The sequence below is a fragment of the Urocampus carinirostris genome, chromosome 9, assembly GCF_059441175.1.
Source record: "Urocampus carinirostris isolate Australia breed hairy pipefish chromosome 9, RoL_Ucar_1.0, whole genome shotgun sequence".
NCBI lineage: Eukaryota > Metazoa > Chordata > Actinopteri > Syngnathiformes > Syngnathidae > Urocampus > Urocampus carinirostris.
This window is the reverse complement of record NC_142357.1, coordinates 11526202-11547882: the sequence shown is the minus strand read 5'-3', so window position 1 is coordinate 11547882 and position 21681 is coordinate 11526202. Positions and strand designations below refer to the sequence as shown.

Genomic DNA, 21681 nt, shown 5'->3' with positions numbered 1-21681 from the left:
GCGGTAGCTGGAGTTAAGGCTTGGACCTCCGCACCGTGGGGATGCTCGCTAACCACCCAGGCGCTGTGCCGCCAAATCAGTTCTTTATTTAGTTATTTTGGTGTTTTTAACTTGGGTAAAGGGTGTTTTAATAGCATAAGACCATAGGTTTCTAAACTATGACAATTTCACTTTGCGATCTTTTCCTTAGAATAAAGATCTACTATCCTGGGGGTCTACTAATGCCTTATCGGCTTTTCAAACAGGTGTTTTAACGCTTGTACACAGTCCAACTGGATACTATTATCAATCTCCAACATGTGTTATGCTGCTTTGTTGTTCAGAGCAACATACAAACACCCACACAAGCGGGAGTAAACAGTTTTAGCTGGGAAGAAAGCGTCTCGAGTCCACTGTTCACGCTTCAGACCTCAAAGTGGAACAAATGGACAAACAAACAAACTTTCATCCTGGTGTGGCTTATTTCTTTCTTGAAGTAAGGAATAAAATTATAGGGTGTCATTAGAGCACAATTGTCATGTATAACCCTTGTCAGCTGGGGACGGGTTGGTCTTGTAAACTAAATGTCAGACTGCCGAAATTCCTCCAAACATTGTTAAAATTTTCAATTCTAAAGCACGTTCATTGAATTTGCTTTACTCAAACAATGTTGGTGTCAGGCGAGGTTTGTGTTACAAAGAATTGTTCCAGGTCAAAGTTTTTAACGTTCAAAATGGGAAATAAAGGATTCAAAAGAGTGGTTTTACAAACTTCTGTCAAATAGCCTCTAAGTGGGGTTTTGTACCACACAAGTGATTCGAGTGAGGATTTTATGCCTACAACCTTTCAAACAAGGATAAGAGGGAACATTTCAAAGTCAATCTAGAGTAAGGTGAAGAATTTTCTGACAGGGAGTACAAATTGAGTTAAAATTGATGTGCCTATTAAACACAACCATTTTAACAGGCTAGTAAAAATATTCATCTCCATATCCTTTACTAGTATTCAATGATATCAAGGTCAATTTTTAAGCCATGTTAGAGTTTTGACTGGATATTTTTGGCCTGTTCAAGCTTTTGACTGGGAGGAAAGTTTGAGTCTAAATAAGGTTACATTCTATTTTCAAGCATAAGATTTCCAACTGGCACAAATGTAAAATTGTAACAAATATTTAATGATTGTTTAAAATTTGAGTTTCAACGCTTGTTAAGAAGCTCCAAAACAAGAGGTTAGGTTGTAAAACCTTAACCTTGTTAGCTTAAAAGGGAAACTCTGAAATTGTTCTGAGACCAAGGTCTCAGAACTTTATATTGTTTTGTTTATATTGTTACTTTATATTGTTTTGAAAACGCAAATATTGCTTAAATACCCTTATTGATTCCATAGTACTGGTCAACATAAATATGTACTAAGGGTAATGCTTCTGGTAGCAAAGAAAATGATCACAGTCTCCTGGCTGAAACCGCAACCTCCTGACATAAAACAATGGAAAGAAAAATTAAAGCAAATTTACATTATGGAATAAGTTGAAAGACTTCAACTGAAACTAGATACATTCGAGAAAAGATGGAAGCTTATCACAAAATTTTTACTTGATGTCTAAACACATCTCCTATTATTTTATTTCTTTTATTAACATCTTTTGTCTTAGTTTTTCTTCTGTTATTTATGGGAATGTCAATTGTATATATTTTGTGGTTCATGTAGCTGTATAATGGGTGACGCAACCCTCTGTCAAATTGTGTGTGAGAAATAAAAAGTAAAAAAAAAAAATCCATAGTACTAATACTCGAATATTCTGGCCCTACAAATATACATTGGGTTGAAAAAGGCCGTCAACGAAACTCTGCACTTGCAAGACCTGTATTTTGACTGTGTCTGGTATCCTGCTCGTGTATCCAGTATTGATCCCGCCTGTCTCGTCCTGCCCCGTATCTTGCTCCTATATCCAGTATCGATCCCGTCTGTGCCGTCCTGTCCGGTATCTTGCTCACGTATCTAGTATCCAGTATCAATCCCGTCTGTCTTGTCATGCTTGGTATCCTGCTCGTGTAACCAGTATCGATCCAGTCTGTCCCGCCCTGTCCAGTATCTGCTCATATATCCTGTATCTGGTATCAATCCTGTCTGTCACATCCTGCTCGGTATATTGCTGTTGTATCCAGTATCCGGTATCGATCCCGTCCTGTCCAGTATCTTGCTTGTGTATCCAGTATCGATCCAGTCTGTCCCGCCCAGTCTGGTATCTGCTTGTGTATCCTGTATCTGGTATCGATCCCGTCTCTCCTGTCCCGTTTCGAGCTCTTCTGCCTAGCGATTGCCAAATTGCTGGCATTAGTGTTCCCACGCATGACTGCCCCGTTCCCGTAAAATAAAGCGTTTGTGAAAACGTTAGACGTCTGGGTCCACAGTCTGTTCGTGTTCTGACATTTTATGTATTTGAGTGGGATTCATAGCATATTGAAATCCGCACAGTACAGTAAATTCTAAATGTTAAAACATACCGTTTATTTGCCAAATTACAGTAAAATGTCTTGAGCAATCATTAAATGTAATGAACGTAATGTGTAATTTGTTGCCAACTTTCTACTGACTAGTTGAATTAAATATTGAAATGTCTAAAAAAAAAATAATCAACCAACCTGAAGAATCTCTGAAAATAAAATTAGGTCATTTTATGCTAAAAAAAGAAAACATTTCCTGAGGTTGCAATGGCTGTGTTAGAATTAGAAATAAAAAATAGTGAACGTTGTTTACAACTAGATTAGAAATGGCAATCCAGGATAAACACATATAACACACATAACAAAGTAAAAAAGAGAAATATAATCTTGAAAAAAAGTTTGGATGAATAGGAAAACATTTTTACAAGGTAGTGCATTAACACTGGCCTAAGTTGTAAGTGCATCAGAAAAATAGTGCAATCAAAAAGTACTTCAGAGACATTAAGCAGCAACATAATTCCAAAATAAGTCCAAAAAATACCAATGTTTTCATTGGCAAGATACATATTTGTTACAATTTTACATTTGTGCCAGTTGGAAATCTTATGCTTGAAAATAAAATGTAACCTTATTTAGACACAAACTTTTCTCCCATTTTTCTACACTCATTTGAGGAATAAATTTGAGTTTGCTAGTCAATTTCTTAAGGGAACTGCAGCGCCTACCAGTGGGCAGCAGGTCAAAGAGGTAGTAGCAAGGGCGAGAGGAGTCGTTTGTAGTATTGTTGACTCTGCTATGCTATCACCAGTTGGCACTGTCCTCCCGACTGGGAAGAGAGCAGCCAAGGACTTTCTGGGCTGGGTTGATGACTCTGTATGTTTCTTTTGTCTGCTGCAAAGGTTCCAGGATAGTACACCCAATAATCAAAACTATATACACTAATCTCATGGACAGACCCCAGAAATTCTTTTTTTTTTGTGCTTGCGACAAGTCAGGCACAATGTTTTCTTCTTTTGTGGTTCAAAGTGTCTAGTGCAAAACACACATGCTGGGCAGTACCGATTTTTGCACATACTTCAGCTATGCGGCTAGGTCAATTTCCACTCAAAACAGCAACCGTGATTTGATTGTTGTCTTGGCAATACAATTATCCTTAATAATTACACATGCATAACGAAAGGTGTATATCCAAACATTCTCCACTCAGACTCCTGTTGTCTTGACTCAGGCTCAACGAATCACTGGCAGGTTAATTAGTCCCAATCTTGATTTCTAACAGATAAACTCCCAATGGTGCACATAGACATTTTCATCCGGTGCCAATCAAGTGGGAACATTTTTTTCTCTTTGTTATTTTTTTTTTTAACGTGTTGTTTGTTTTCCCCCGGTTACGGAGATAATGACAGAGATTCCAGCATGGACACTCAATAATCGGCTGGTGGGGGTGAAAAAATAATTATGAGCATGGCAGAGGGGAACCTTTAATCATAAGATATTTATTCATTATAACTGCCACTGTGCACAGTAGAAAATAGATTGAGCAACTCTAAATAAACCAAAAAAAAAAAGTTATTATAGGGAGGACAGTGTAACAGTGGTGTGGTGAGACCATCCATCTGGAAGCCCTGTAACAAGCATTGATTTTAGTTAGGACGAGCTTATTTTTTTGTTTTTTTGTGTAGTTGCTGGATGTCCGTGTCCAAAAGAAAATAATAAGCTTTGTCACAGTTTTTGTTTTATCGACAGTTAAAGAGCAATGCTTGGTGTTTTTACAAAGAAATATTATGTGCAAGATACTGTAATTGACATGGATGTTTTTTATTAAATGCAGCAGAATAGAAAGAAAAACTACAAATGTCAGAACCCCAACAGACGGTGGACCCAGACATGTAACGTTTTCACACAAGCTTTAATTTACCGGAATGGGGCCATCATGCGCGTGAACACAAACGCAAGTGATTCGGCGATCGCTGGGCGGAAGAAGAAAGACAGAGAAGTCAGGCGAGGGAAAACAGGAAGCCAGAGGCAGACAAGATCGAAACTGTACAGGACAGATAGGATCGATACCAGATACAGGATACACGAGCAGTTACAGGACAGGACGGAACAGACAAGATCAATACCTGATACTGGATACACGAGGAAGATACCGGATAGGACGGAACAGACTGGATCGATACTGGAGCAAGATACCGGACAGGACGGGACAGATGGGATCGATACCAGATTCTGGAGCAAGATAACGGACAAGGCAGGACAGACCGAATCGATACCGGATACTGGATACACGAGCAAGATAACGGACACGGCGGGAAAGACGGGATCAATACTGGATACTGGAGCTGGATACCGGCCAGGACGAGACTGACGGGATCAATTCCGGATTCTCGAGACTGGAGCAAGATACTGGACAGGACAGGACCGACGGGATCGATACCAGATACTGAGGTTCGTTGACGGACTAACATGGAGTGAATGATAGCACTGAGTTTAAATAGGAGGGAAGCCAATCAGGCAATGAGCAGCAGCTGGCGCCAAACGGGCGACCCAAGTGAGGGCAATGGGCAACCGTGACACAGATAGAATTGTCTTTGTTGTTATTCATAACAAACATGGCACTTGACAATAAACACTTTAATAAGACTTAAGAGAGAAAGATAAAAACAATTTCAGGATTATAAGGCAAACATATTTACAAGGTAATGCTTGGAATCTGGCCAAAGTTGCAACATGAGCATTGTAACAACAGTGCAAGGATTTTTGGATAGATGTAGCAGAACAATTTGGGTGTTATAGACTAAAGCTGAGGCAAATAAAAACAGAAATATACAAGAGAAATCAACCAATACACATTAGGCTTTTTAGCGAGTTAGTGGGAGTTAGCATGCATCTTTCATCTCAGTACCACATGTGCAGAATTTTTTTGCGCCACTAAAAATATACCAAATGAGGTAAATTGTACATGCCAGGTAATTTGCATAAGCAATTGTACTATTGTAATGCATATAATTGTGTGAGTTATGAGAAAATAACAAGGCTGACTCAACCATTCCATGACATGTTTGCATGGCTTTAAGTAACCGGATTCCAATTGAGCTATTGCAAGCATGTAAACGCAGTCAATACCTTAACTGCCCATCTAATTAAGACCAATATTGATTTTCAATAATCACTTCTATGTCGACATTCTTCTCTGCAGATCATTGGAGCATTGCTCATTGCTAATGAAATGGCACAGTGAGCTGTCACCCCCTAAAGGTGTGAAAAAAGAGAAGGAATTATCACAAACCAGTCACTTTTCATTCATTTCCCCCTATTTCCATTAATAGATTTTGACTTAAAGCCGCACTGCACAAGATGATTAAGAATAATTTGCTGTGCCTCTGACTTGCTGAATTGTGAAACAGAAGGACCAAATATTTTTTAAATAGCACTTTATGAACATACGCCTACAGCGCAGTCTGTCCTCACACTTCATTTAAACAAATGTTGCAAATAATATTGTTCACTCAGGGCGAAAGTTGCCCTATGTTGTCAGTACTTTAAATACAGGATCAATTGTGTGTTAAATATGGGGTAATTACTATTGCCATTATTATTTCACTTCAGTGTGTGGCTAATGAATCACTTGACATTGACAAAAATTACTAAGTTAACCTATACTGTTATTCAACAATTAGTGATTCCCTAATACGGTTTTGGTTTGCTGTACTGCGGTTAACTTATCATCGTTTTTTGCAGATTTTCACTGTGCATTGTGTTCTGCATTCTAAATGGCTGACTAGTTGCCCCGCCTTTTTTCTGCTAGTGTCAACCTGCGTGTCATTAACGTTGCTGTGTGAGTTGTACACATACATAAAACTGCTTGACGAAACTACTTAGAGTTTCTCTAAAAGCCATTTGTCAACAAAATGCTCCAGACCGACAAAAGCACCAAAAGAAGAAGACGCTTTCTGTCGCCAACAAATATAGACCTTTTAGCCCGCTAAACTTGCATTGGAGCAACATGCTCGTCTTTGGCGCTCTCTGGTGGCTCCCTCGTGAATTTTAAAAAATATTTGATAAAGGAAAAATGTGTTTTCTGTAAAATGGTAAACATAACACTATCTTAAAATTTGCCAAAAATGGCTCTTTCAACATTTTGGGTCGCTGACCAGAAAGTAAATGCAGTTTTCCATATCATCCACATAATGGCGACAAAGTATCATGTGACGTAAAGTGGATCGTGTGCATAATACAGTTATGCAATAAAGCAGATTATTTTTAAACGATAATTTGACAGTATAAAAATTATTTGTAGAAAAATAGTGAATAAAGTACAATAATTTTATTTGTCAAACAAATAGTTGAGCCTGTAAATTGGGTTTGTTCTTTAGTTTCAATGCATAATAGAGTAATGGGGTATTTAACCCCTTAATGTTACGCCAGACATATACGTGTCTGTACAATCTCACAAGTCACTCAAATACGCCAAACCACATATCATTGGAAAGTTTAAACTCTTGGGATTTAAGATTCAAAATATACTCATCACACAAACGTAATGATTACTCTAAAACAAGATACCCCAAAACTATAAAGGCAAGATAACTCACCATTACGTCCCCTTGCCATCTTCCAATTATTTGATACTCTGCAGGTGGCAAGTCGGGTAGCCGGGACAGGATAACGAGGCGTGGTCGGGGATCGGAAGCAAGTCGGGTACCCGGGACAGGAGAACAAGCGTGGTCAGGGATGGAAAGCAAGTCAGGTAACACATGCCTGTCAACCCGTACGGTTTTGCCGTAAAAAATACGTTATTTATTTTTTATTTTCATTTTATTTATTTATTTTTATTTATTTTAAGACGAGTACGATGTACAAGGAAATCTGTACGGAAAAACGCAAATTTGTCAATGATGGGTACCATCCGGTATACACCGACTATCACGAAACGGCAAATCAATCAAGTCAAAGGAGTTTGCCGCAGAGGCCTCTATCTCAGTATCGTTATTTTTTGTTGCAAACGAAGCGAGCGGTTTGATGCCACTGTGCGCATGCGTCTGCCGCCTGGGATTTCCCATCATGCATCATTCCGGAAAAAAAAAAAATGGTGTACGATTATTTTGTATTTTGTACGGGAAAATACGAGGCATATACGGGCATGAAGCCGTGGAGGTTGACAGGTATGGGTAACCAGAGGTGATCGGGAAGCCAGGGACAGGGTTTCGATACAGGAAACAGGGCACGGAATCAGGCAGGATGCAGGAACAGGTCAGAATCAAAACAGGAGCCAAAGTCAAAAAGTGCTTGCATGTGAGGAGGTTCGCTGATGGAGTGACAGAAATTGAATTGCTTAAATAGGAAGAGGGATAATTGGAAAACGAGTGATGCCCATGATATTTCATTGTAAAATCTAGGCGAGAAAGATAACCTTCTATTTCTACTTTGAGTATGTTAAGGGGTTAATTAATGCATGAATGAATTAATATCCCTCCATCTATCCATTATCTGCACGGCTTATCCTCAGTAGGGTCGCGGGGGTGCCCATCCCAGCTATCCTTGGGCAGCCCTGAACTAGTTGCCAGTCAGATGCAGGACACACAGAGACAGACAACTCACTCGCTCATTTACACCTAGGGACAATTTGGATGGACCAATTCACCTGAAATGCATGATTTTGGAATGTGGGAGTAAACCTGAGTGCCTGGAGGAAACCCACGCAATCACGGGGAGAACATGCGAACTCCACTCAGGAAGGTTCGATCGAATGAATAAATAAATAATAAACAACCAAATAAATAAATATCCTACCCTTGACCTGGAAGTAATTTACCACTTCTCAAGCAAACACTAACTGACAAATTCTTATACTGCACTGGATCTGTTTCCAAGTAATATGTACGGTAATATGGCCATGTACAGTATGTCGAGTAATACTTGCACATTATATTCACTATCCCCTTATTTTCTAAAGCGTCCTCTTTTGGCCAAAAGGGATACAGGGTAAAACTAATCACAGTTCAAAAACCTTTTATGTTAACAAGAACTCCTCCTTGATCTGCTACCTTATCGTGGTGGAGGAGTTTGTGTGTCCCAATGATCCTAGGAGCTATGTTGTCTGGGGCTTTAAGCCCCTGATAGGGTCACCCATGGCAAACAGGTCCTAGGTGAGTGGCCAGACAAAACGCAGATCAGAAGGCCCCATTATGATGAGACAAAACTTTGGTCCTCGATTTCCCTCGCCTGGACGCGGGTTACCGGGGCCCCCTTCTGGAGCCAGGCCTGGAGGTGGGGTCCGCTGGCGAGCGCCTAGTGGCCGGACCCTTACCCACGGGGGCCGGCCGGGCACAGCCCGAAGGGACGACGTGGGACCCTCTTCCCATGGGCTCACCACCTGTAGGAGGGGCCAAAGGGGTCGGGTGCGCAGAAAGCTGGGGAGGGGTCCTTGGCGCGACGATCCCCGGCTACAGAAACTTGCTTTTGGGACATGGAACGTTACCTCTCTGGCAGTGAAGGAGCCCAAGTTGGTGCGTGAGGTTGAGAAATTCCGACTAGATATAGTCGGACTCACCTCTACGCACAGCTTGGGCTCTGGTACCAGTCCTCTCGAGAGGGGTTGGACTCTCTTCCATTCTGGAGTTGCCCGTGGTGAGAGGCGCAGAGCCGGTGTGGGCATATTAATTGCTCCACGGCTCGGCGCCTGTACGTTGGGGTTCACCCCAGTAGACGAGAGGGTAGCCTCCCTCCGCCTTTGGGTGGGGGGGCCTTTTCCTGACTGTTGTTTGTGCTTATGCACCAAATAGCAGTTCGGAGTACCCACCCTTCTTGGAGTCCTTAGAGGGTGTGCTTGAGAGCGCGCCCCCTGGGGACTCCCTCGTACTGCTGGGAGACTTCAACGCTCACGTGGGCAATGACAGTGAGACCTGGAGGGGCGTGATTGGGAAGAACGGCCCCCCTGACCTGAACCCGAGTTGTGTTTCGTTATTGGACTTCTGTGCTCGTCATGGTTTGTCCATAATGAACACCATGTTCAGACATAAGGGTGTCCATATGTGCACTTGGCACCAGGACACCCTAGGCCGTAGTTCGATGATCGACTTTGTCATAGTTTCGTCGGACCTGCGGCCGCATGTTCTGGACACTCGGGTGAAGAGAGGGGCGGAGCTGTCAACTGATCACCACCTGGTGGTGAGTTGGCTTCGATGGTGGGGGAAGATGCCGGCCCGACCCGGCAGACCCAAGCGTGTTGTGAGGGTCTGTTGGGAACGGCTGGCAGAATCTCCTGTCAGAAGAAGTTTCAATTCACACCTCCGGCAGAACTTCGTCCATGTCCCGAGGGAGGCGGGGGACATTGAGTCCGAGTGGACCATGTTCCGCGCCTCCATTGTTGAGGCGGCTGATCGGAGCTGTGGCTGTAAGGTAGTCGGTGCCTGCCGCAGCGGCAACCCTCAGACCCGTTGGTGGTCACCGGCAGTGAGGGATGCCGTCAAGCTGAAGAAGGAGTCTTATCGGGCCTTCCTGGCCTGTGGGACTCTGGAAGCAGCTGGCAGGTATCGGCTGGCCAAGCGGAATGCGGCTTTGGCGGTTGCCGAGGCAAAAACTCGGGCATGGGAGGAGTTTGGCGAGGCCATGGAAGCCGACTTCCAAACGGCTTCGAGGAAATTCTGGTCCACCATCTGGCGTCTTAGGGGGGGGAAGCGGTGTGCCATCGACACTGTGTATAGTGCCGATGGGGCGCTGCTGACCTCGACCCGGGACGTTGTGAATCGGTGGGCGGAGTACTTCGAAGATCTCCTCAATTCCTCCGGCACGTCTTCCTCTGGGGAAGCAGAGCCTGAGGACTCTGGGTTGGGCTCTCGTATCGCTGGGGTTGAAGTCACCGAGGTTGTCAAAAAACTCCTCGGTGGAGGGCCCCGGGGGTCGATGAGATCCGCCCGGACTTCATTAAGGCTCTGGATGTTGTGGGCGTGTCATGGTTGACGCGCCTCTGCAACATCGCGTGGACATCGGGGACAGTGCCTCTGGACTGGCAGACTGGGGTGGTGGTTCCCGTCTTTAAGAAGGGGGACCGGAGAGTGTGTTCCAACTACAGGGGAATCACACTTATCAGCCTCCCTGGTAAGGTCTATTCAGGGGTACTGGAGAGGAGGGTCCGCCAGGAAGTCGAATCTCGGATTCAGGAGGAACAGTGTGGTTTTCGTCCTGGCCGTGGAACACTGGACCAGCTCTATACACTCTTCAGGGTCTTTGAAGGTGCATAGGAGTTTGTCTTTCCGGTCTTCATGTGTTTTGTGGACTTGGAGAAGGCATTCCTCGGGAGGCCCTGTGGGGGGTGCTTCGGGAGTATGGGGTACCGCACAGTCTTATCCGGGCTGTGCGGTCCCTGTATGCCCGGTGCCAGAGTCTGGTCCGCATTGCCGGCAGTAAGTCGGATTCGTTCCCGGTGAGGGTTGGGCTCTGCCAGGGCTGCCCTTTGTCACCGATTCTGTTCATAACTTTTATGGACAGAATTTTTAGGCGCAGCCTTGGCGGGGATGGAGTCCGGTTTGGGGGCCTCAGCAATGCGTCACTGCTTTTTGCAGATGACGTGGTGCTGTTGGCTTCCTCAGGCCGTGATCTTCAGCTTTCGCTGGAGTGATTCGCAGCCGAGTGTGAAGCGGCAGGGATGGTGATCAGCACCTCCAAGTCCGAGGCCATGGTTCTCAGTCGGAAAAGGGTGGTATGCTCCCTCCGGGTCGGGGAGGAGGTCTTGCCCCAAGTGGAGGAGTTCAAGTATCTTGGGGTCTTGTTCACGAGTGAGGGTAGGATGGAACGGGAGATCGACAGACGGGTCGGTGCAGCGTCTGCCGTCATTCGGACCCTGTACCGGTCCGTCGTGGTGAAGAGGGAGCTGAGCCGAAAGGCAAAGCTCTCGATCTACCGGTCGATCTACGTTTCCACCATCACCTATGGTCATGAACTTTGGGTCATGACCAAAATAACTCGATCCCGGATACAAGTGGCCGAAATGAGTTTCCTCCGCAGGGTGGCTGGGTTCTCCCTTAGAGATAAGGTGAGAAGCTCAGTCATCCGGGAGGGACTCGGTGTAGAGCCACTGCTCCTCCGCGTTGAGAGGAGCCAGTTGAGGTGGCTCGGGCGTCTAATAAGGATGCCTCCTGGACGCCTCCCTCGGGAGGTGTTCCGGGCATGTCCCACCGGCAGGAGGCCCCGGGGGCGGCCCAGGACACGTTGGAGAGACTATGTCTCTCGGCTGGCTTGGGAACGCCTTGGGGTCCCGTCGGATGAGCTGGAGGAGGTGGCTGGGGATAGGGACGTCTGGGCTTCCCTTTTAACGCTGCTTCCCCCGCGACCCGACCTCGGATAAGCGGAAGACAATGGATGGATGGATGGTTAACAAGAATAAGGACAGAAATTAAATGTATTTTAATAGTTACAGTTACTTTTTTGAGTAGCTCAACGTGAATCATGTTCACTGTTCCTTTACAAAACCTCTTCTTGCTTGCAGCTCTGAATACTGAATAAGCAGAAGCTAACGGATGGATGGAAGACTGACAATGACAGACATGAGGAAATACATGACAACTAAAATGTAACAAAAACCGGACGAAACACCGACAAATGTTCAGCAAAGATGGTACAAAGGAGAAAGAGGCCACATATCCCAAAAGTAAAAATTCTTCCACTGTCTATCACAGCAAACTAACTTATATTCCTAACCACGTAATTATTTACAACCATTTTGATCTAACGGTACATGTAAACATGAAAGACAATGAAGTACATGACAACCAATGATTGTGTTTGGGAAAATATCAGATATAAAATATGAACATAAAAACAAATCAATACTATTGTATTCTTTTACATTCCACACATCAACTGAGTGAATTCAAATGTATTTGTCAATCCTGTTATAGATGTTCGATTGTCTTAGCCAAAGAAATCATAGCCATGCTGTCAACAAAACAAAAAAAGAGCAGCAATTTCTAACTATCCTCTTGAACTTTTCAAAAGCATGCTGGTAAACACCATGTGTGCCATCAACACAACTCAGCCGCTAAACAAGCACTTCAATTATCAACACAGGGTTGTTCGGCAAGGTCCGGAATGTCTGCAAAAACAAACCGATGTTGCACACCATTAAAGAGTGAGATAAAAGCATTGTAATTGATTGTGTCAGCCTTGTGGGTTGGATGAAAATGTTTCAAGCTTTCAGTCCCAACTCCATGCATAAGCTCATCACTTATCTAATCCTCTGCTTGATCCCCTCCATTGATTGGCCAACTCATTGATTAGGCCCTGGGAGACTTTCCACGTCTCTGCCATTGATCTGACATTAGTTACAGCCATGGGTGGCTGGATTGTGAGATCAAATAATGCTTGAATGATGCCCAGAGGTAACATTTAGGTGTTGCAGTAGCACACAGGGTAAGGAAGAGTGCTTAACAAAGTGAATAAATGTGTGGATTGAAAAACAAAATGTGGTGCCTATTAAAAAATGATGAATAGGCATGCTTAGTAGTGTTTATAAAGTAATGACCTTTAATATGTGATTTCACTCACAACAGACATAACAATTGCAATTACAATCTTAAAAATCACATTTTGAATTTTGACTATATATCCTTCCATCCATCCTTTATCTGCATCGCTTATCCTTAGTAGAGTCGCGGGTGTGCCTGAGCCCATCCCAGCTTTCTTTGGGCAGTGGGAATTGGACACCCCGGACTGGTTGCCAGCGAGTCACAGGGCACACAGAGACAAACAACTCACTCGCTCATTCACACCTAGGGACAATTCTAGACAGGTCAATTTATCTGACATGCATGTTTATGGAATATGGGAGGAAACTTAAGTTCCCGGAGGAAACCCACGCAAGCACAGGGACAACAGGCAAACTCCGCACAAGAAGGCTGGCAAAATGTGACTTTGCTTTTTCTCTCCAGAACTTGGGGAAGTCCACATATGAATCATAATTTTAAAACATCTATAAAATTTACAACTAAAAAAGACACACACACCCCTTCCCCAATATGGATCATTTTGTCTTGTTTGAACAGAATGAACAACAAATTTGATCTCATATTAGCCTCCTCCATACTCCTTCTAAGCAATCCAAGGACTATTTCTTGCAGCCTCAACAGCTACATATTGGCCAGCTGTGACTTTTTTCTGTATAATACAACAAGAAATTGTGGCAAGCTACTGGTTCTTTCTGTTCAGTAGCATACCACATGTCACCAAAAACGAGTTTCCCTATGCTGTTCATAAAATCCTCAATTTTCTATTTAAGCAATCCAAGGAATCTTTCTTGCAGCCTTGACAACTAAATATAGGCCAATTGTGACTCTTTTATTTCTTTATTTTTTACATATAAATCCAACAAGAAATTGTGGCAAGCAACCAGTTCTTTCTGTTCAGTAGCTTACAACACATACCTGAAAACGAGTTTTCCTGTGCTGTTCTTAAATCTTTGTGGTAAGCATCTTTTAGAGTAAAGCACAAAAGCGAATTGTTGAGAAGTAGCAATGCAGACTGGACATTCTTTACCCTTATCAAAAGCATTTCTCTGATCCAGGCCAACACCGCTTATCTTTTTTCCATTGTGAAAGGTTTACCCAGAGATCAGGGACATTAAATCGACCATTTCCACACGCCATGTTGCTTTGCCATGTGTGATTGACTTCACGGCCCCCCAGACAAAAGCCGGCTAGCAACTGCAGCCAAACGACCCGAACAGCACCTAGGGTTTAAGCTACATTTTCATCTGTTATTGCGCTTTTCAAATAAACTCTGCAAGGGAGTCGTGATTAGGTCAGCTACCTCTGAGTTCAGTTGATAGCGTTTCCTAGATCCAGATCATGAGAAGTCCTCGTTTTCTGAACTGACTGGTAGGTTGTGTCACATTCACTGTTTTTATGGTCTTTCCCAGTTTTTTGTTGTTCAGTGCTAAGAAGCAAAATAAAACTGGGATCAATGGTAAACTTGTACACACACAAACTTAAACCTGTGTTAAAAAGTGAGTTTGAAATGAATAAAATGATAATTAGCCATTTAAATAAAATATTAAAATGTAGGAAACACACTGTAGTAAATAGCTGATCATCTAAAGAAATTATCAAATGACGTTATTTTAACAAGTGAACAATGGTTTATTATTGACTGTTTCAATAAAGTTTTGCAAAAATAAACACATTATAGACAAGCAAGTGCCGATAGACAGTTTTTCTTTTTTGCTCGCTGTGGGCAGAATACGTACGCCAGTGTAGACGTTAGACAGAGCATGCCATTGTAGCAATTGTTAGCAAGAAATTACTCTTATTTGAAAAACCAAATCTCTCATTTTCTTTAAATTGACTCCAGGGCATCATGGTTTTGGAAAAAAACCTAATTGCGATTTTTCAGACCTGCATTGCAATTTCGATGCCATTTTTGGTTTGACAAGAAAAGTACATTTCTGAGCTTGTTTTGTTTTTGGGGAGTACTTTAACATAGTGACATGCAAACTTATCTCGAGGTGATGTCCTTAGAGACAGAGTATACGACTGTACGACTGTAAAAAAATTATTATAGATCTACAAATAAAAACAAAATTGCAGTTGAATAAGTATTCTACGAAATTGGAGGGCTAATCCTTTCAGTGTGAGAAAACAATTTAGAGAGAGGCTTGCTAGCTAGCTACACGCTGGTATCAGGTAACCGCGACTTCTGCAAGGTCTTTGTGATGATTAAAATACAAGTCACAAATATAGGGGTTTTCCACGAATAGTAGCTCCAAGTCGTCTGTTTCAGATCTGGTGTTGGTTACTTGACTTGACTAGCCGCGTTCGGCAGTAGTGGCTTAAGAGTTGTTAGCCTAGATGCTAGATTTCTCTTCCTGGACGCGATAAAAATCCAGACAGCACTCGCTAGTGATCAGCTTTTCTTTGCACTTTTCTGACTTTCCTCAAGTCCGATTTAATTAATTAGATATTTTTCAGTGTAACAGGCAACTAAAGCTTGGAGCTGTGGTGTTTGTTTTGGCGGCCATTTGTGCAAGGGCTGTTTGACTTACTGGCAGCTAACACCAGTGTATCAAATTCGTGCACACACTTTGAAGGATTTTATATTTTATTTATTTGACTAAAAGGGATTTTATACAATTTTATACAAATTAGTTATTGAATGCAATGAATATTTTTCACAGAGGAGGCTTGAGTTCTGACAGGTCGCGCAGTTCCAAGTGTGGAGTGTTTTGGCTGGGGAATTTTGATAACGGGGCGCTGACGAAGGACTTAGGCCTTGTTTTGATAAACACTCGGCATTGTTTTGAGAAGCGCTTTGCTGATATGAGTTTTTTAGACGTGGCGGCGCCTTTCGGCGAGGAGGTGCTGGTGCTGGCACCTGACCCGCCCCATGGGAGGGGCCTTCATGACGCACCATTCAGACGAGGTGGCAACTAGGTGGAGGCAACATGGGGAGTTTCTGGCCCACCCATGGGGCAGGAGCCGACACCCCAGCTTGTGAAAAGATGTGGGCAGAAGACAGAAGACAGAAGAAGAGATGGGAGATCAGATCAAGAATGAGAGGGAGGCTCGACAAAGACTAATTAGACTAATTCGACAATAATTTAGCTAATTCGATGGAATTCACTTAGTAAAATACTTTAAGAAAATAAATCTGCCCCGTGTGAAAATGTCGGCTATTCTTGTTCATTTTTCCATAAAGAAACGAGCATGCATTGTTAGGAGAATTAAGTTTGTGTTTGGTTAATGGAGTCAGATAACTAATTCGAACAATTTGGTAACTGCTACATTTTTTAGTAGTTTTTTTCCCTAACAACGTCTTGCAAACTTTGCCTCTCCTTTGTTGGTTGGTGCCATTGAAACCGGCTTCTGATTGGCGGACGCTACTAAAACACAAAATGTGACAATTATCTTTGGCCAAACACTCAAATAACAAACTGGAACTATGAATCCTTGAAAAAAAAAGTATTTCACGGTTACACTGTCACACTCCGTCACATCGCAATACCGATTAAATTTTGGTTAATTGTGCAGCCCTACTTGACTCTTGACTTGTTATCTATTGTCCTGACCATTGTTCATTAAATTGCAGGCTTTTGTTCAAATTTAGATTTACTCTACTGTTCCGTCTTATAATTTGACCACTCATCAAACCTAAAACAGGTATAGTAACTTTTCTTCCCTCTGCCTAAATGCATAGGTGTTACAAAGTCACATACACTTTGTTTTGTTTAGTTTCTCGTTACCTTTTCTTTTGTGTTGGGCGCTAAAAAGCAAAATTTCAATAAGATCAATGGTAAACTTGTGCATACAAACACACAAACACACACAAGCACACACCCCCACACACACAGATACACACAGACACATATATACAGAGGCAGTGGCTAACCTTTGTAAAATCTCTGCACAGTTAAGCTGCTGGCTTTAGTCCGCAAATCTTCCAATAGAAAGTAGGAAAAAAATAGACTGCTTGGTTGTTGCAGGGGGACTTGTAGAACATTGGCCAGGCACTGACTTTTTCATGTGGATATTTTTGTTCTATGGGCAAAAGTAAGACTCAGACCTCACATTGAAGACCAGGTGTCAGGAACCTATTTGTGTCTAGGGCCCGGTCACAAAGCCGTTTGCGTCTGTATCGAGGCTGAATCACGGCCAGAAATTTCTGCCTGTGAAGCAGACGCTGTTGGACGCTTTGAGATCGCCATACAGACGAGATACAGCAGTGCTTTACACGCGGTCGGAAATTCACACGCGGTTGGCCGCGCGAAAAAGTTTTGCGCTGCTCAGAACTTTAGACCACATGTAACTGCGGGCGGCACACGTGGTACACACGTGGTAATGACGCAGTACAGACACGGAACGACGTGCTACGGCCGCGGCCAGGGCGTGGTTACACGCAGGTAGGACGCGAAATTTTAGTGAGTAATCGTGGGTGGAGCACGGTCATAGCACGTTTGTTCTGCGCCTGTATCGCGGTGTTATCACGTGAATTAGCGTGTGTAATGCGTGTGACGGTCAAACGCCTTTCTCCGCGTATATACAGCGAGATTTGCCAAGCACACGTCGGTTGTGCTCGAGACGTCAAGGGGTGAACATAGATCCCCGTCACTGTAGTGACATTTCTTTTCATTTCATAACAAGATAATAAAATAAAAATGAAAAACTATTACAATAAAAACATATTGGCTTCTTCGGTGCCATAGCTTGAAATCTTGATCTTAACGGGACTGTGTCTTGAGCGGTTATGATTTCTACAGCCCGGCAGCTTTTATACCCGTGGTCCACACTCGGAAATGACGTGGAACTGACGCGATGAGGAAGCGGAACAGTCGCCGGCGTCTGTTTTGCGGGCATACCACCGATGAACAGCGGGTTGGACAATTTTGCGCATTTTCCATCGCGGGCAACCACGGGCAAAAAAAAATCGCAAAATTTTACCCGCGATACAGACGCAAACGGCTGTGTGACCGGGCCCTTAAACTTTTTTTACCTCGCCATATATCTTAAGACGAAACCTGCTCTCCAGACAAAAGCTAATTTTACAGCAAAATGTATTTCACTGTGTGATGATTGGATAAAATCAATTAAATAATAATAATGTCCCATACCAAAAAAATATACCACTTAAAATATAATAAAAATATAATAAAATAAAGACACGAGCAGAGTTGTTACCTCCCATCTCGATTACTACAATGTACTAATCTCCGGTCTCCGGAAGTCCCAAATCAAGAGCCTGCAGCTGGTACAAAATGCTGCAGCGAGGCTTTTAACTAAGACAAGAAATTTTGATCACAATACCCCGATTTTAGCAAACCTGCATTGTCTCCCTATTAGCTTAAGATGTGATTTCTGTTGGTAGTATACAAAATCATACATAGACTTGTTCCCTCATATCTTTCAGATTTAATTTCCGGAGCCTTTGCTCTGAAAATGCTGGTCTACTAGTGATCCCAAGAACCAAGAAGAGATTCGCAGGTTCGAGAGCCTTCTCCTTTTGGGCCCCGGTGCTGTGGAATGGTCTGCCCACTGATATTCGATCTGCAACCTCAGTGGAACTGTTTGAATCTAGGCTTAAAACACACTTCTATTCTATAGCTTATGAATGACCTATATTTCACGTTGACAATATCTGTAAGTTATTTGCTGTTGCAACATCCGTTGCAGCCTGGTTATCCTGGAAGGGGGATTGGCTCGTGTGCGGTCTTTTCTCAAGGTTTATTTCTTCACCTCATGTTGAGGTTTGGAGTTTTTCCCTTGCCGTAATGTAGGTTTTAGATCAGGGGATGGTGTATTAATAGTCTGCAGTTTGCAATATTCTGAGCTCTGTGCAGCCCTTTGAGACTCCTTGTGATAAAAGGCTTTACAAATAAACATGACTTGACTTAAAAATGTAACAAAATACTGCAAACGAGATGGTGATGTATTTAGGAGAGTGCACTATGTGTGCAGAGATCCTCCCACTCCTTCCTCTTACCCAATCAAATTGCTCTGTGTGCTTGGCTGTAGGGCTGAACGATTTAGGAAAAAACCTAATTGCGATTTTTCAAAACAGTATTGCGATTTTGATGCGATTTTTGATTTATTTATTTTCAAAGTGCTTTTTCTGTGCTAGTTGTTTTTTTGGGGGTCAGTACTCAATCATATTGACATGCTAAACCTTGAGAAAACAGCGCTCTCTTCTGGGGAGCTTTGTGAGGGTTGCTGTCTGTTGACATTTGTTTACTTTTTGATTCCTCAATCGATGTAAGCACAGTACCTACCTACCTGTGAATTGTAATAGATAGCACTTCAAGCTCATAGTGGTACAGTCTGCACAATTTTCAAAATAAATACATATCACAAAATAACATTTCATTTATCTATTTGGACATGTCTTCATAACCAAAAAAAGTCAACCTCGATTCGATTTCGGTTAATTGTGCAGCCCCACTTGGCTGCTTATTTTGTGTGTTTACGATTTGTTCTGTGGGTTTTCATCATAAAATATCTTAACAGTTAATGTAGATTTTTTAATGAGCTTCCTCCATACAAAGGATTCCTCAGACATGTACAGTCAAAGCGGGGTCTGTTGGTGTAGTTAAAACTTTTAATGTACATTTTGGACTGAACATAAGGCCTTTTTACGTCACTTCAGCTTCACGTGCATTAAAATTAGAAAGTCGCGGAGAGGATAACTATAGCTCTTGATTTCAAACTAGATCTACCCAAGAAAAGAGCCATATCTTGCTTGGAAGTAAGATCGTAAGCCTGGCCCCAAACCTGACCTCAAACCGAAATTTGTTTTGGGTCCAGCCTAAAATGTTTATCTTTACTTCAGATTTGGGCCAGGCATCTCTGTCACTGACTTTTTTTAAAAATCATACACTTCTCACTGTTCTTAGTTTATTTTTATTTTTGGAGGATCTGTGCGATGGATTACGTCCACCTTTTGCTGCATCTGCTAGTTGGCTGGCTTCATTGTTAAGTCAAGTAAAGTCATGTTTATTTGTATAGCCTGTTGGGAATTAAATATCAAAATCTACCGATTACCAAATTGTTCGAATTAGTTATCTGACTCGATTAACCAAACACAACCTACATTCACCCAACAATTTATGCACGCTCATTTCTAGATGGAAAATATGAACAAGAAAGCCGACATTTTCACACAGGGGCAGATTTAAAATTATCATCAATTTAACTAAGTGTACTCCATCGAAAATGGCCTAATTAGTGACGCTAGAGTCTCTGTGAGGCCTTTTTTTGAGGTCCTCATCCCATGGGCGTGCCAAGGAAGCCCATCGTGGGCTCCACCACCTTGCCGCGATGTCTGGAAAACTCAAAACAACACCGAGCGTTTCTGTGTCATCGGGGCCTTGTTCTTAAAACATCGCCTGCCGTCCTCCGTCAGAGTCTTGTTATCAAAATTCCCTAGTCAAAATATTCTGCATTTGGAACAGCGTGACCTGTCATTGAACTACAGCCCAGTCAGTGAATATCTTGAATTAAACTCAATAAATGTAACTTGTATTCAATCGTATAAAATCCTTTATAGTCAAATGTATAACATCCTTCAAGCCCTTAATCACAAAGAGTCTCAAAGGGCTGTACAAGCACGCAGGCGTGGGATGTGTTGCCACCAAACGTCGTTGCTGTTATGGACTTTCAGGACTAGTTTACAGGCTGGGGGCGTCGTTGCTGTCATGCACTTTCCGGACAAATTTTCAACATGTTCCCTAGTGTTTACTATGTTTGTGTACTGTAATGCTAAATGTAATTCACCCCGGTTATCCTGAAAGGGGGATTAACACTTGTGAGGTCCCTTCTCAAGGTTTCACTTTTTCTTCACGCTGAGGTTTTGAGTTGTTCCTTGCCCGCATGTTGGTTTAAGATCAGGTAATTGTGTAATTGTAATCCTGTGCAGTCCTTTGAGATATTTTTGTGATTAAGGGCTATATAAATAAATGTGACTTGACTTCCCACTTTGGTGCAACACAATCCGGGTCCGCGTGCTTGGCGCATACCCGTAGTGGTTCTCTGTGGAGGACCCGTGCGCGCATTGGATCGTAGCCAGCGTGGACAATTCTTTTTAAAAGTCAGCCAGGAAGACGCCTTCGTCCTCTTAACATAAAAAAGGTCTCACAATTTAAATATGAGAATTCATTATTGATCTGGGCTCAGTCCCCCAAATCACGTTAATATGTCAGGCTGTGGCTTTTTCGGGCTTCAAAACCTGAGAGCCGGGGCAGCGAGGACTGGATTTTTTTAAACCTGACCTCTGCCCTGTTGTAGAACATTGTGGATGCACTCTTGAAACAACCAGAAAGTAAAAGTGATTTCAAGACAGGGATATATGTTTCTGATTTGATTTAAAGTTTCAAAATGATGGGGTAATTAAATGTCTTCTGAAGTCTTTCATGCATTGCACTCATTAAACTGCTGTTTACATTTGAAAGAATGAGTCAGCGTTTCACAGAGAATTTAAACTTTACAGAGGATTATCAACTAATGTGCAAGTCTTTTTAAATTATTTTTTTATGGGATGTTTCTTTCTAATCTGTTTTTATGTTATATACAAGGAATAAGGTAACAAGTTTGAATAAAGGTTTAAAGAAAGATAAACCGTTTTACCTTGGGGTTTTTGTAGTAGTATTAAATCCAATAGTATTTAGTTGGCTATCTATTGCCACTAAGTGGTCTTAGCTTGAATTACAGATCCCCACTGATTGGCATATACTGCGATGTGCTTATCTCTGATTGGTTCTTATGCCATGTGCACTAAAACA

The 21681-nt window shown here is 42.6% G+C and overlaps 1 long non-coding RNA gene across 1 annotated transcript; it reads right to left on the bottom strand.

Annotated features, from left to right (window-relative positions):
- Nucleotides 1–5136: 5136 nt before the first annotated feature.
- LOC148359319 (uncharacterized) lies at nucleotides 5137–14355 on the bottom strand. The gene is made up of 3 exons (XR_015851339.1): nucleotides 14229–14355; nucleotides 7019–7056; nucleotides 5137–5675 (listed from the first exon to the last, which is right to left on the bottom strand). It is a non-coding gene; the product is annotated as an uncharacterized LOC148359319 (long non-coding RNA).
- Nucleotides 14356–21681: the final 7326 nt, after the last annotated feature.